Raw genomic sequence first — 11,521 nt, forward strand, 5'->3', positions numbered from 1 at the left:
ATGTCTTTATTGTATGAGATACATATTTACTGTATGAGATACATATGTACTGTACATATTCATTTCTCATGCAGCTGTGGTTTTCAAATTTCTTGTACCAGAAAAACCTGTTTATCAAAATTTCATGCTGAAGCCCTTTAATACAAAACAGATAAAAGTGAAGATAAATGCACTGATTAGAAAAGCTGGTAGACTAGCAAGAGGTTTGGTGACAGGGGCCACTGGCCTGTCTCAACACCAAACACATGAAAAACACCATGATATGACTAAACAAAGACTGAAGACCATGTCACGTGGAATGTCCAACTTCTGGTGGAGTGAGGAGAGCAAGGACTTCACAATCTGACTGATTCCCATTTCCCGTTCCCATCCACCACTTGCTCCCTGCATGAGTTGAGGAGGTAATCAACCTTCCTGAGCCTCTGTTGCTTCATCTCTAGAAGAGTCCTCGTAACACCTGCCAGGTGAATCTGTTTTGAGGATTAATCCAGGATTAACTCACAGATCACAGTGCTCAGCACACAGTAGGTACTCAGGCAGTGTCCTTCTCAAAGTCCCTTGCCAAATCTCCACATTTTTCTGATACAGTAGATGTGTTCTGGTTCCCTCAGAGGATATAAATTCCATTTGTTCTCTTAAATCCGGCTCATGCCTTTAACACTTGAGGGCTTGTACTACTCCTGCAAACATTTAACATTTTCTATTCAGTTAGCACAGCACTGAGACTTTAAAAGCAGCTTGAAAACAAACTTGATTCCAAATATGATTTATAATGTCCTAAGCAACAGCTCATTTACCCTAGAAAGCTCCATCAATTATTGACAGATGTACCCTCGGAGGAGAAGTAGCATTAAGACAAGGAGACAGAGGGAAAAGCATGCTTCAACCCCTTAAGCCAATTATCCAAGGTGATTTTGAGCATTAAATCCTTAGATATGCTTAATTTACTGTCCTTGCCTGTAAGCACAGAAAGAAGTGTGAGGAGGGGGAAAAATGCTATGCAATTTAGGACTGCTTTTAAAAACAAAGAAAAAGAATACCCTACAGAGGAAAAATATATAGGAAGCACTATGTGGGTGTTGAATGCATGTGGGCTTATAGATTGAACATCCCCAGCCCTCGCACACCTTGCCCTCTCACTGCAGAGTCAGTTACTCCCCACCTGCCTTTGTTCAGTAAAGAAATAATTGCGCTTACCTGCCTCTGACCTAATAATTACAGCAGGGCCTGATTTTATTCTCAGCATGTTTATTATGGTCGAATTTCCATGGTGTTCAGTGCAAAGGCCTTACTAAGGATGCTAACATTATTTGCTTTAACATCAAGCTAGTGACAAGGCTATGTAAGGTTCTGTAAAAAGCCAAGAGGCCAGTGTGAATCCAGCCTGTGGGGGCTTGTAATCTGCATTTGACATACCAATATTAGAAAACCTTGGCAAGACCGTGAGGTTCATGTGCGAGGGAAGAAAGGGAGTGCATGAGGCCAAGAAATGTGAGGATGTTAATATATTTCTCCATAGTTTGCTCAAAAGGAAAAAACAGGAGAGGGTTTTTTTTTCCTAAAATCTAAGTTATAAGGCAAAAGGTGGCCAATTATGCCCACTTAGCTTTAATTTGCCTGTACTGAAGAGTGTGTGTGTGTATGTGTGTGTGTGTGTGTGTGTATAAGTGAACATGCACACATAAGTGCAGTGTATACACACTGGGCATGGGTAGAGGGAAGTAAAGAAATTTGAGGGCATGGAGAAGAGGTCTAACCTATATAAAACTTCTTGCGTGATGAATTGAACATTTCTATATTAAGAAAATAAATCCTGCCAGGGGAGACCTGAAAAATTACTACCCTGATTTTTAATGCAATCTGTGGTTTAAAGTACAGTTATAGAACATTCTAAAATTACCTGCTTACACCTCATGACTTGGCAGAATAATTACAGGCTAGATTATTTCATCTTTTTATACTTTTTTATTAAGAATTAAGAGATTCACTATATTGGGTTATTAAAAGCCTGACCTCTTTTAGCATATTTTTTATCCCATTATTAAACAGTGTGTATAAAGTATAGTAAGCCTTGACTTTTAAAGCTTTTCCTTCTCAATTTCAAATTCAAAATCAACATGTGGGTGCTCGATATTGTGCAAATGCTTTCAAAGGTACTGTCTCGTCTGATCAACACCTGGGTTCCTAACCAGGTCTTCTGATTCCAGTCTAGTATCCATCCCACCAAATCACAACCTCCTATTATTGCCTGGTCATCAAGTCTCTGAGGGATTGTGGACCAGCTATGGATTGTGGACCAGCTATGGAAGGAGCAGAGGAGTAGCAGACTCATTGGTAATCTAGAATGGCATGTCACTGGCTTGCTCTTAGAGGTATACACCTTTATTCTTTTGGGACTCCCATTTCTCTAAACATGAAACTGAAACAAGAGTACAGAATCTTTTTATTATTATTTTAGAGAGAGTGGGAGAGAGAGAGCATGAGCAGGGGAGGAGGTGGGGTGGGGGAGGGAGGGGGGAGAGAGAGAGAATTTTAAGCAGGTTCCATGATCAATGTGGAGCCCAATACAGGGCTCTATCCCATGGTCCTGGGATAATGATCCGAGCTGAAATCAAGCAATCAAGCGAAGGATGTTCAACTAACTGAGCCACCCAGGTGCCCCAAGAATACAGGATTTATAATCAGCTCACAAAAATGTTGTCAAGGATCTTATGTACTCTGCACCTTTTTGAGATTTCCTGTACATTCAAGATGTGACCCTAAGCTTCTGATGACTATTTTAACAATGCTACAATTGCTTCACATCTTGTGTTAGGGGAGAGAAGCAGTCTGGGCTGGGAGGAGTCCTTTTCAGGACTACTATCATCCTTGGGACAAATTCTTAACATCCTCAAAGTTTCATTCTTTGAACATTTTTTATCTTTAGAAGCATATCTGAAATAACCAGAAGTTATTCAGAGCCAAAGGTGATAAACAAAAAGATCAAACTGGATAATATCAATAGTAACATCGTGTAAGATAATAAGGTAAAGTAACTTATTATCTTGAGTAACATGTAAGCTGTTTTTGAACACAATTGCAAAAGAAAATTCTTAAGTACTTTAGGTAACTGCACACATATTCACAAGGTTCCTTCCTCAAAATGCTCATAGGGTTAAAACAGAAATCAAGAATGTATTTATTCCACCAATTAGATTGATTTGGTAACTGAGCCATCGGCCTGAACTATATGTGTGCCCACACGTACATGTACATGCACATGTACGAGCACATGCATTCACACATGCACACACCACTCACAAATGGGGGCTGCCTTCATTCACACATCATTCTTTAAGAACTGTTACTTACCTAGTCTGTTCACCTGAGCACATGAATCTCAAGTACAGCTGTCATGACCCCAGAGTAGACTTGTATCTTCCTATTCCAGGTCATAAATTCCAGTCATATTCCTGGCTTTAAATAAATAAAGGAATTATGTGTCATCTCTTACTTTTTAATTAGAACTATATACTTGCCAAAACAGTGAAGCATGAACATATACAATCAACTATGCATTAAATGCAAGGTTTTGGATCATAACTTCCAAACATACCTACTAGATACAAATAATATTTTTGGAAGCTTTTAGGAAATGAAGTAAAGTAGGTAAGGTACCTTCTCATTTGTGTATGAAAGTACTTCTTGTAAAGATTTTATTCCCTTGGACAAAAAAAGAAGTAAAAAATCTTATGGATCACCATGCAGATAGGAAATATGATTGAGCACAGAATTATATTGTGAATTTTTAAAAATTGTGAACTATGAGTTCACAGCAAATTTGTTTCTCATGGAGATGTGGGACAGCAATTCTGAAACCACTTTGTCTTTCCCTAAGGTTAAACAAAGTAAGTAAATATATTGTCATTAATAAGGACCAAGTTTCTCATGCCCAGGAAAGAAGTTACAAATAAGAAAAGAAGGAAGAACAATGACACTCTAGTAGCAGTGAACACATCTACTGCTCAGATCTTAGTTTCTAAAAGCCATTCTCCAAAAAAAGAACTAAAGGATTTCTTGGAAGAAGTGGTTGATTCCAAGCCTGAGGTTAGGAAAATATAAGATGAGTCTGGAGCATCTTAAAATTCTAAGAAGTAGAGAAGTGTTCAGAAATAGGATGGGAGGGGAGCACCTGGGTGGTTTAGTCAGTAGAACACGTGACTCTTGATCTCATGGTTGTGAGTTCAAGCCCCATGCTGGGTGTAGAGATCACATACCTACATACATGCATAAACTTAAAAAAAAAAATAAGGATGGCAGGATGTGGAAAGGCCATGGGAGCCAACCTGAAGAGTTCACCCTTAGAAAATGAGTAATTACTTGTTGTAAAGCTGTATATTCATTTCCTGAAAGAGCTCACGATGGCTAAAAGTAGAACAATGCGAGTGACAAAGAAATGATAGCCATGGTATTATATCTCATAGAATAAAGCAAGTTAATTTACATGCATCCATTCTGATATAATTAATTGAATAAATAAGTAAATGGAGAAAAAAAGATAGCTCTTTCTTCAAATGAATTCCAATTAATAAATGTGAGTGGGTGGGAAATGAGAGAATAGAAAATCACTCTTAAAACACCACAATTTGTTGCAGGCAAGATCCATAGATGAATCTAAAACTGGTGGATGAAAGATGGAGAAGAAACAAGTCATTTGCATAGTATAAAGTATCTCTCCAAGATATAGATTGATTACAAAAGGGAAAATAATAACCTGGCGGCCACCACCTGAACCAAGTAATCATCAAAGTTCACACCACCTGTGATAAGACATTTGGCTCTGAGAAGGGCTCATCTCTGTGTTATTCTTCTGAATAATGCATAACCTCAATCTAGTCTTTGGAAAACACCAGATAAAACCAAACTGAAGTTTAAGACTTCAAAATAACAGCTGACCAGAACTTTTCAGAAGTATCAAGGTCATGAAAGACAGGAAAAGACAGAAAAACAGTTGCAGAGTGGAGGAGACTACACAGACATAACAACCAAATGCAACATGAGACCTGGGACAGAATCCTAGAACAGAAAAAGGACATTAGCAGAATAGTTCTTAATATCAAAATAAAATCTGTACTTGGATTGATAGTATTGTGCCAAGGTTACATTCTCCATTTTGACCATTGTGCTCTGATAATAAGACTAACTGTAGGGGAAGCTGGGTGAAAAGTATATAAGAACTATTAGTACTACTTTTGCAAGTTTTCTGAAGTCTAAAATTAAAAATAACTGTAAACTAATAACAATCTAATCAGAAGAATATTATGATTTATTAAACTATACTTCTATGTCATGTGAAATAGTGCGTTATTATTAGACCCTCTGAGTCTCAGGGAAAATAATCTAAAAATGTATCATCTTCCTGCCTCTGATACAACAGCCATGAGTAAGACGGGAAAGATGGTTTTGACCTGATAAATAGGAGCATCCTAAAAAGTCTAAGTCTTGGTCATATTCTGAGGCTAATGTGTTTGGTATTTAGGTGACATCTGAGAATACACCTTATTCTTCCTAATCTCCCTAGGTAGGAAAAATTGAGTCCTGATCTCTGTTTATAAGAAATGATGGTACTTGTGCAGATGAGCACTGGGTGTTATATGGAAACCAACTTGACAATAAACTATAAAAGAAAAAAAAAAGAAAAGAAAAGAAAAAAAAAGAAATGATGGGCTATTGACAATAAAAATAGCACTTTTTAAAGACTTTGCTACATGCTAGAACATTGAAAACTCTTTACATATCTTGATTCCTCTCTCGTAACAGCCTTATCAAGTAAATATTATTATTGCCATTCTGCAGATAGGCAATGGGTACAGAGAGGGGAGTAAGATAAAGAAAAGGTATGTTGCTGGGAAAATCATGGAGAAAATCATGGCCTATCTCTTCTTTTCTAGTCATCTTTTTACCAACCCTGCAATGGTCTTTTACCTGCCTGACTGAGATATACTCTATTTTAACTAATTGCTCTTTTCACACTAAAAACAGATCAAGTAGATCTATATGGAAGAGCCATCCATGGGGAAACATTTTCTCTGGCTGGACCCTGGGTCCCAGAGCCCATACCACCTTCCTCCTTCACCAAATATGAACATGCCTTCTCTAGCTCCAGAACTCTAGCCAGCTTATGGCAGAAAACATGTTAAGAAATAATACCTCCTCTTGGCATGAAAAAGTCCTCTCTCTCTCTTGCTGGACTGATCACTGAGACTGAGAGTTCACCCTTGGAAAGTGAGTAATTACTTGTTGTCAAGCTGTATATGCATTTCCTGATAAAATGGAAGTTGGCACATATTTTCCCTGTTTCTCTGTGCTAGTCCTGGTTATAATAACTATGCTTCACATTATTTGTAGAGTGGTCTTGGTTTATAAACTTCACTCAACTGTACCTAGTCTTCAAAATCAACCTTAGAGATTAGTTCATATATCATCAACAAATATTTATTAAGTGCCTGCTACGTGTCAAGCCCTAAGAATGAAACAGTCACTAGGAACAATGTTATCTTTGCATGCTCATCCTGGAGTTGACATTACAGTGGAGAATTCAAGCAAATAACAAAACAAAACAACACAACAACACAACAACAAAAAATAAACATATACTTAAAAAGAAATGCAAACTGTGGAGTTATTTTTTTTTAAAGAATACTATAAAAAATAACCAGGCGTAACAGAGAGAGACCTACGTTAGAGAGTGATTAGCCAAGGCCTCTCTAAGAAGGTGATATTTGATAAGAAGCAGGCAGCCCTGCCAAATTTGGGGTGGTGCCTCCCCTTCAGAGGAATCAGCATGTGCCAAGGTGATGTGCGCAAGGGGACTGGGAAGAGTGAGAAAAGAGTTTGGCATATTCTGTAAACTATCAGAAGGTAAATTCCTCTGGCCCAAGGGGGATAGAGGCCTACAAAAAAGTCCCAGAGGAAAGCAGAGAATAGATGGCATCTAGGGCTGGTGCTTAGAGGCCTTATATGAATGATTTTCTTCCAAATGCAATGGAAAGAACTGACAGTGTTGTAGTTATTTTACAGTTGAGTAAAACTAAGCTCAGAGAAGTTACGTGTCTTGTCTGAATTCTTATACCTGGCAAGTGTATGGCTCCATCCCAGGTTTTTCCATTCCTTTCTTCTCTCCACAGATGGGTGTCAAATGCATGCTAGATGCACATTACTACTGACTTGATAAGATATAGTTTTAATCTCATTTAGATTAAGTCCAGTGGTGGGAAATGCAATAAAATATTATAGGCACTATGTCCAGAAGTCTCTACAAAATATAGAGGAGACTTGAAGAGGGAAGAAATAAATTCCATGTGGGCTAGGCAGAGGGAATCATAGAGTTGGCATTGAGCTCAGTGTAGAAGATGAATATTTATAAGGAAAATGGAGGTGGGGGATCATCAAAGCAAGTTGAGCAAAGATACAGAGAATTAAACAGCCTGGTAGATGCTGGAAATAGCAAGCTACTTCTGGCATGGAGTGAAGGTGGGGGGCTCAATGGTAGGGCAGAAAAAATAGAAATGGCCAAAGACCGGGACCCCTGAGTGGCAAAGGAAGAAGTCTGAACTTCATTCTCTAAGCAATGGAAGCCAGTGCATTTTCAAATAAGGGGGCAGCCTGATGGAATTTGTTTCAGATAGATCATATCAACAGAATTGTAGAGATGAAAGGGGGGTGGAGGCAACAATGGAAAAAGGGAGGTTAGAAGGCTTGCAAGGTCTAGGGCAAGATGAAGTAAGACCACAAGTATCGGGGGGTGAGAAGATCCAACAGAAGGCAAGAAAAGGAAAGAGCAAAATTTAGGACACTAGTGTTTGGAGTGAGGGGATTTAGAGTGAACTGTGGGGCTTTTACAACTTTTGATTCTAAATTCAATACTTTTGAGGTGTAAGTTTCCCCACTTTCTATAAAAAAAAAAAAGTCTTATTTGTTACAAACAGTTTAACATGTCTTCTCTGCCAGCTAAGACAAACTGACCTAAGATTATTCGTATTTTAAGTTATTTTTTTAAAAGAAAATGTGCTTTTTTCTGACAGAGTATTGTTTAGAAGACAATGAAACATTTTACCTAAAGTAATCAGCATAATGTCCTCCACTGAGATAAAGAACACATTTCCAAATTGCCTCTGGCCGGACAGATACCTATCTAAGCAGAAAATGAAGGTACGTTTTAACAGTGTTTGGTTGTTGTGTTTTTGTTTCTTATGGTTTTGTTTGTTTTGGTTTTTTTGCAGTTTAAGTTTCTAGCAAAGGAAAAATATTATACTCTAGTAAGAAGATAGCTCTCTCTCTCTCTCTCTCTGAGATCCTCCGATTCTCCTTATGTTCAGAACTGTCTTGACATGCCCTGCTACCATCAGAAACACAGGATATGGAAGTTCAATTTCTATTCTCAATGCTCAAGAAATAACTTCAGATTCAAGTCTGAGATTTGACTTGAAAGACAGGATATTAGCGTGTCATCAATAGTACCTGAAAACCAAAACATTTAAAAATTCTATTTAAAGACTTCTCAAAATAATTTGGCTCTAGGGAACAAATGCCTGACATTTGTACATGACTTCTTCCAAGAGCCTATACAGGATAGCTTCCATATACATCTAGTCCTCATCTCATTTTCTTCTCCATGCTCCCTCTCTCTTGCCCATATCATTATTCTTACTGATTTGAGACATACAGAAAACCTTTAACCATACTTTGGGGGACAAGTGATCTGAGATTCCTATTCACTTAATGTTTTACATGGAATGTGCTATGTGTAGAGAACTATCAAAGAAAAGGTGTTGACCATAGACTGTCTTGGTTAAAGCGCCACCATTAATGGTATTTGGTAGAACAGTCCCATGTACTTTACAGATTCAAGAGATAGGTCACTATCACCAAGGCAAAGAGTTTAAAGCGGCTAGGTAACTCAATAAACATCACACACCAGTAAGGGATGCAACTGGTGCACACACAGCTCTGTGACTTCAAAGCTGGGGAAATGGGTAGCCATTCCTAATTCCAGTGAACCTCCCAACACTAACCATTTTGGGGGAAATTTAACAAATGCCATCTAAGTCTCTTTTTTTTCACAAGCACAAATGTGGAAAATAATTTTGATTTATATGCATGTATCCTTAATTGGCTGTCTTGCTTATTTATTTCAGGATGCAAAAGCACAGTCACTCATTAAACCTCCGGGTGTTTCCACAAATTGGCAAAGGAAATAGAAATAATGGACATCACATGCTTCTTGAAATAGCCAGCAATTAATGAAAAGGGCTCTCATAGCCGTAGTTAACTCAGCTATAAACTCATATCCTTCCCATCTAACTCCAGGAGCAAATTTCTGAGTAAACAAATGAGTTAATTTGCTCTCTAAGCTAAAGTGGACCAAGGAGAGGCAATTCTCTACTGAGCAAGTAGTGGAGTTTGTTAATGACAACCTTAAAGTAGCCTACATTACAGTCTCATATGATAAAGTTCAGTCTACTAAATCTAAATTACAGACTACTAAAAATCAATTGCTTGGAGGGAGAGACTGTCAACAGAAAGTATGAAGGTGGGAAAGAGATAGTGTATTTTTAAAACATATTGATATAACTCAGTCATCCCCCAGAGATGTAGGTTACTGGGATCAGATGAGTAACTTCTCCAGTCATGCTCCCTACCTTTATAGACTCAGTTTGTGTATATCATAGAAGTTATAGGTTATTACAGGATGTTACAGGAATCTTATATCTATTATTTAAGTTACAGGATGCTAATCAATGTTATAATGTGTTATAGGGTGCTACAGGAGTCATAGCATGGGCCAGGAGTTAGAAGAATTTAATTTAAATGGTAAGGAATAGAATCCCAGGAAAGAAGACAGACTCTAACCAGTGGAAATACCATAACTACATCTGAGGATATCTTAAGAATGAACATTATTTGTTTCCTGTTGAGGCACTAACAAATTATCACAAACTTAGTAGCTTAAAATAATACCTTTGTATTATCTCACAGTCTCTAAAGGTCAAAAGTCTATTTGGGTTGGGCTAGGTCCTCTCCTTAGGAGTCTCACAATAGCAAAATCAAGTTCTGATAGGGTTGCATTCCTTGCTCCAGGTGCTGGGGAAGAATCTGCTGCTAAGCTCATTTAAATTGCTGGCCAAATTCAGTTCCTTGCAGTGGTAGGACTGAGGCTCCCATTTCTTTGCTGCTATAAGCCTGTGGCATGTGGGGAGATGGTTATTGCTCCTAACAGCTGCCCTCACTCTTTCTCATGCTCCAAGTGGTCCCTCCAGATTAAACTCCCTGTGTTAATAATTTTTTTTAATGTTTAAATGTTCATTTATTTTTGAGAGAGAGAGAGTGGGGGAGGGGCAGTGACAGAAGGAGACACAGAATCCAAAGCAGGCTCCAGGCTCTGAGCTGACAGCATAGAGCCCAACATGGGGCTTGAACTCAGGAACCATGAGATGATGACCTGGGCCTATACTGGACACCCAACCGACAGAGCCAGCCAGGTGCCCCTAACCTTCCTGTGTTAAAGTCTTTACCTTAATTATATCTCCAAAGTCCCTTTTGCCATGTAACATAACCAAAGCATGCCATTAGAAGGCAAAATTCACAGGGGTCAAAATTCTGCCTACCATCAGCACCATTTTTTCCTGGAAGACCTGACTCACAAATACTCTATAAAAGAAGGGATAGGCTAAATGGGTTATGGGTATTACAGAGGGCACTTGTTGGGATGAGCACTGGGTGTTGTATTTAAGTGATGAATCACAAAATTCTACACCTGAAACCAATATTACACTATATGTTAATTAATAAGAATTTAAATAAAAATTTGAAATAAAAAAGAATGCAGATGCCAAAACTGCCAGGCTGTCTTTGAAATTTTATGAGTGTGAGGAGAACCCTATGCAGAAGTGTCTCCTTTTTCAGAAGGCAACCAATTCCACTTGGTTTACACCAAACTGTTTTGAGCTATGAAAGACAAGAGTACTTAAAAGTAGTATACAAGTTAGCAGAAAACACATGGTCTTATTTTTTAAGGCAATGCTGGCAGAAAACCTACATTGTCAGGTTTAGTAATAACAGTAGCTATCATTTGTGCCAATAATTACATAGCCTCTAATACAGTGTGAATATTCCCTTTCTGTAAGTTCTTTCATAGAATGGGATACAACCATTCCTTCTGGACAATGGAGAAATAGATTTCAATGCCATTGGTACTCTAATGAAACACACAGTACCAACACAATAATCCTAACCAATCTTCCCTGTGCCCATGAAAGCTTTCCATACAGGACTATGTAAACTAAACTTATATGTGCAAAACGTGGAATGAGATTGTGCATGGCATGGTTCACTGCTGCCACAGAATTGCAGTGTAGTGCAACCATCAACCGTTGTCACAAATCTCAAATCTGCTTTGACATCACAGTTGGCAAATTATAGTCCATCAGCAGACACAGCTCACTGGTCTCTGCTCATTCATTTTCTTATGCAATAAAATCAT

The 11,521-nt window shown here is 38.2% G+C and overlaps 1 long non-coding RNA gene across 1 annotated transcript; it reads right to left on the reverse strand.

The window, feature by feature from the left end:
* Positions 1-595: 595 nt before the first annotated feature.
* LOC115275682 lies at positions 596-8,157 on the reverse strand. The gene is made up of 3 exons (XR_003901691.1): positions 8,096-8,157; positions 3,352-3,456; positions 596-680 (listed from the first exon to the last, which is right to left on the reverse strand). It is a non-coding gene; the product is annotated as an uncharacterized LOC115275682 (long non-coding RNA).
* Between the last annotated feature and the right edge of the window lie 3,364 nt (positions 8,158-11,521).

This window comes from Suricata suricatta, chromosome 13 (genome assembly GCF_006229205.1).
Source record: "Suricata suricatta isolate VVHF042 chromosome 13, meerkat_22Aug2017_6uvM2_HiC, whole genome shotgun sequence".
NCBI lineage: Eukaryota > Metazoa > Chordata > Mammalia > Carnivora > Herpestidae > Suricata > Suricata suricatta.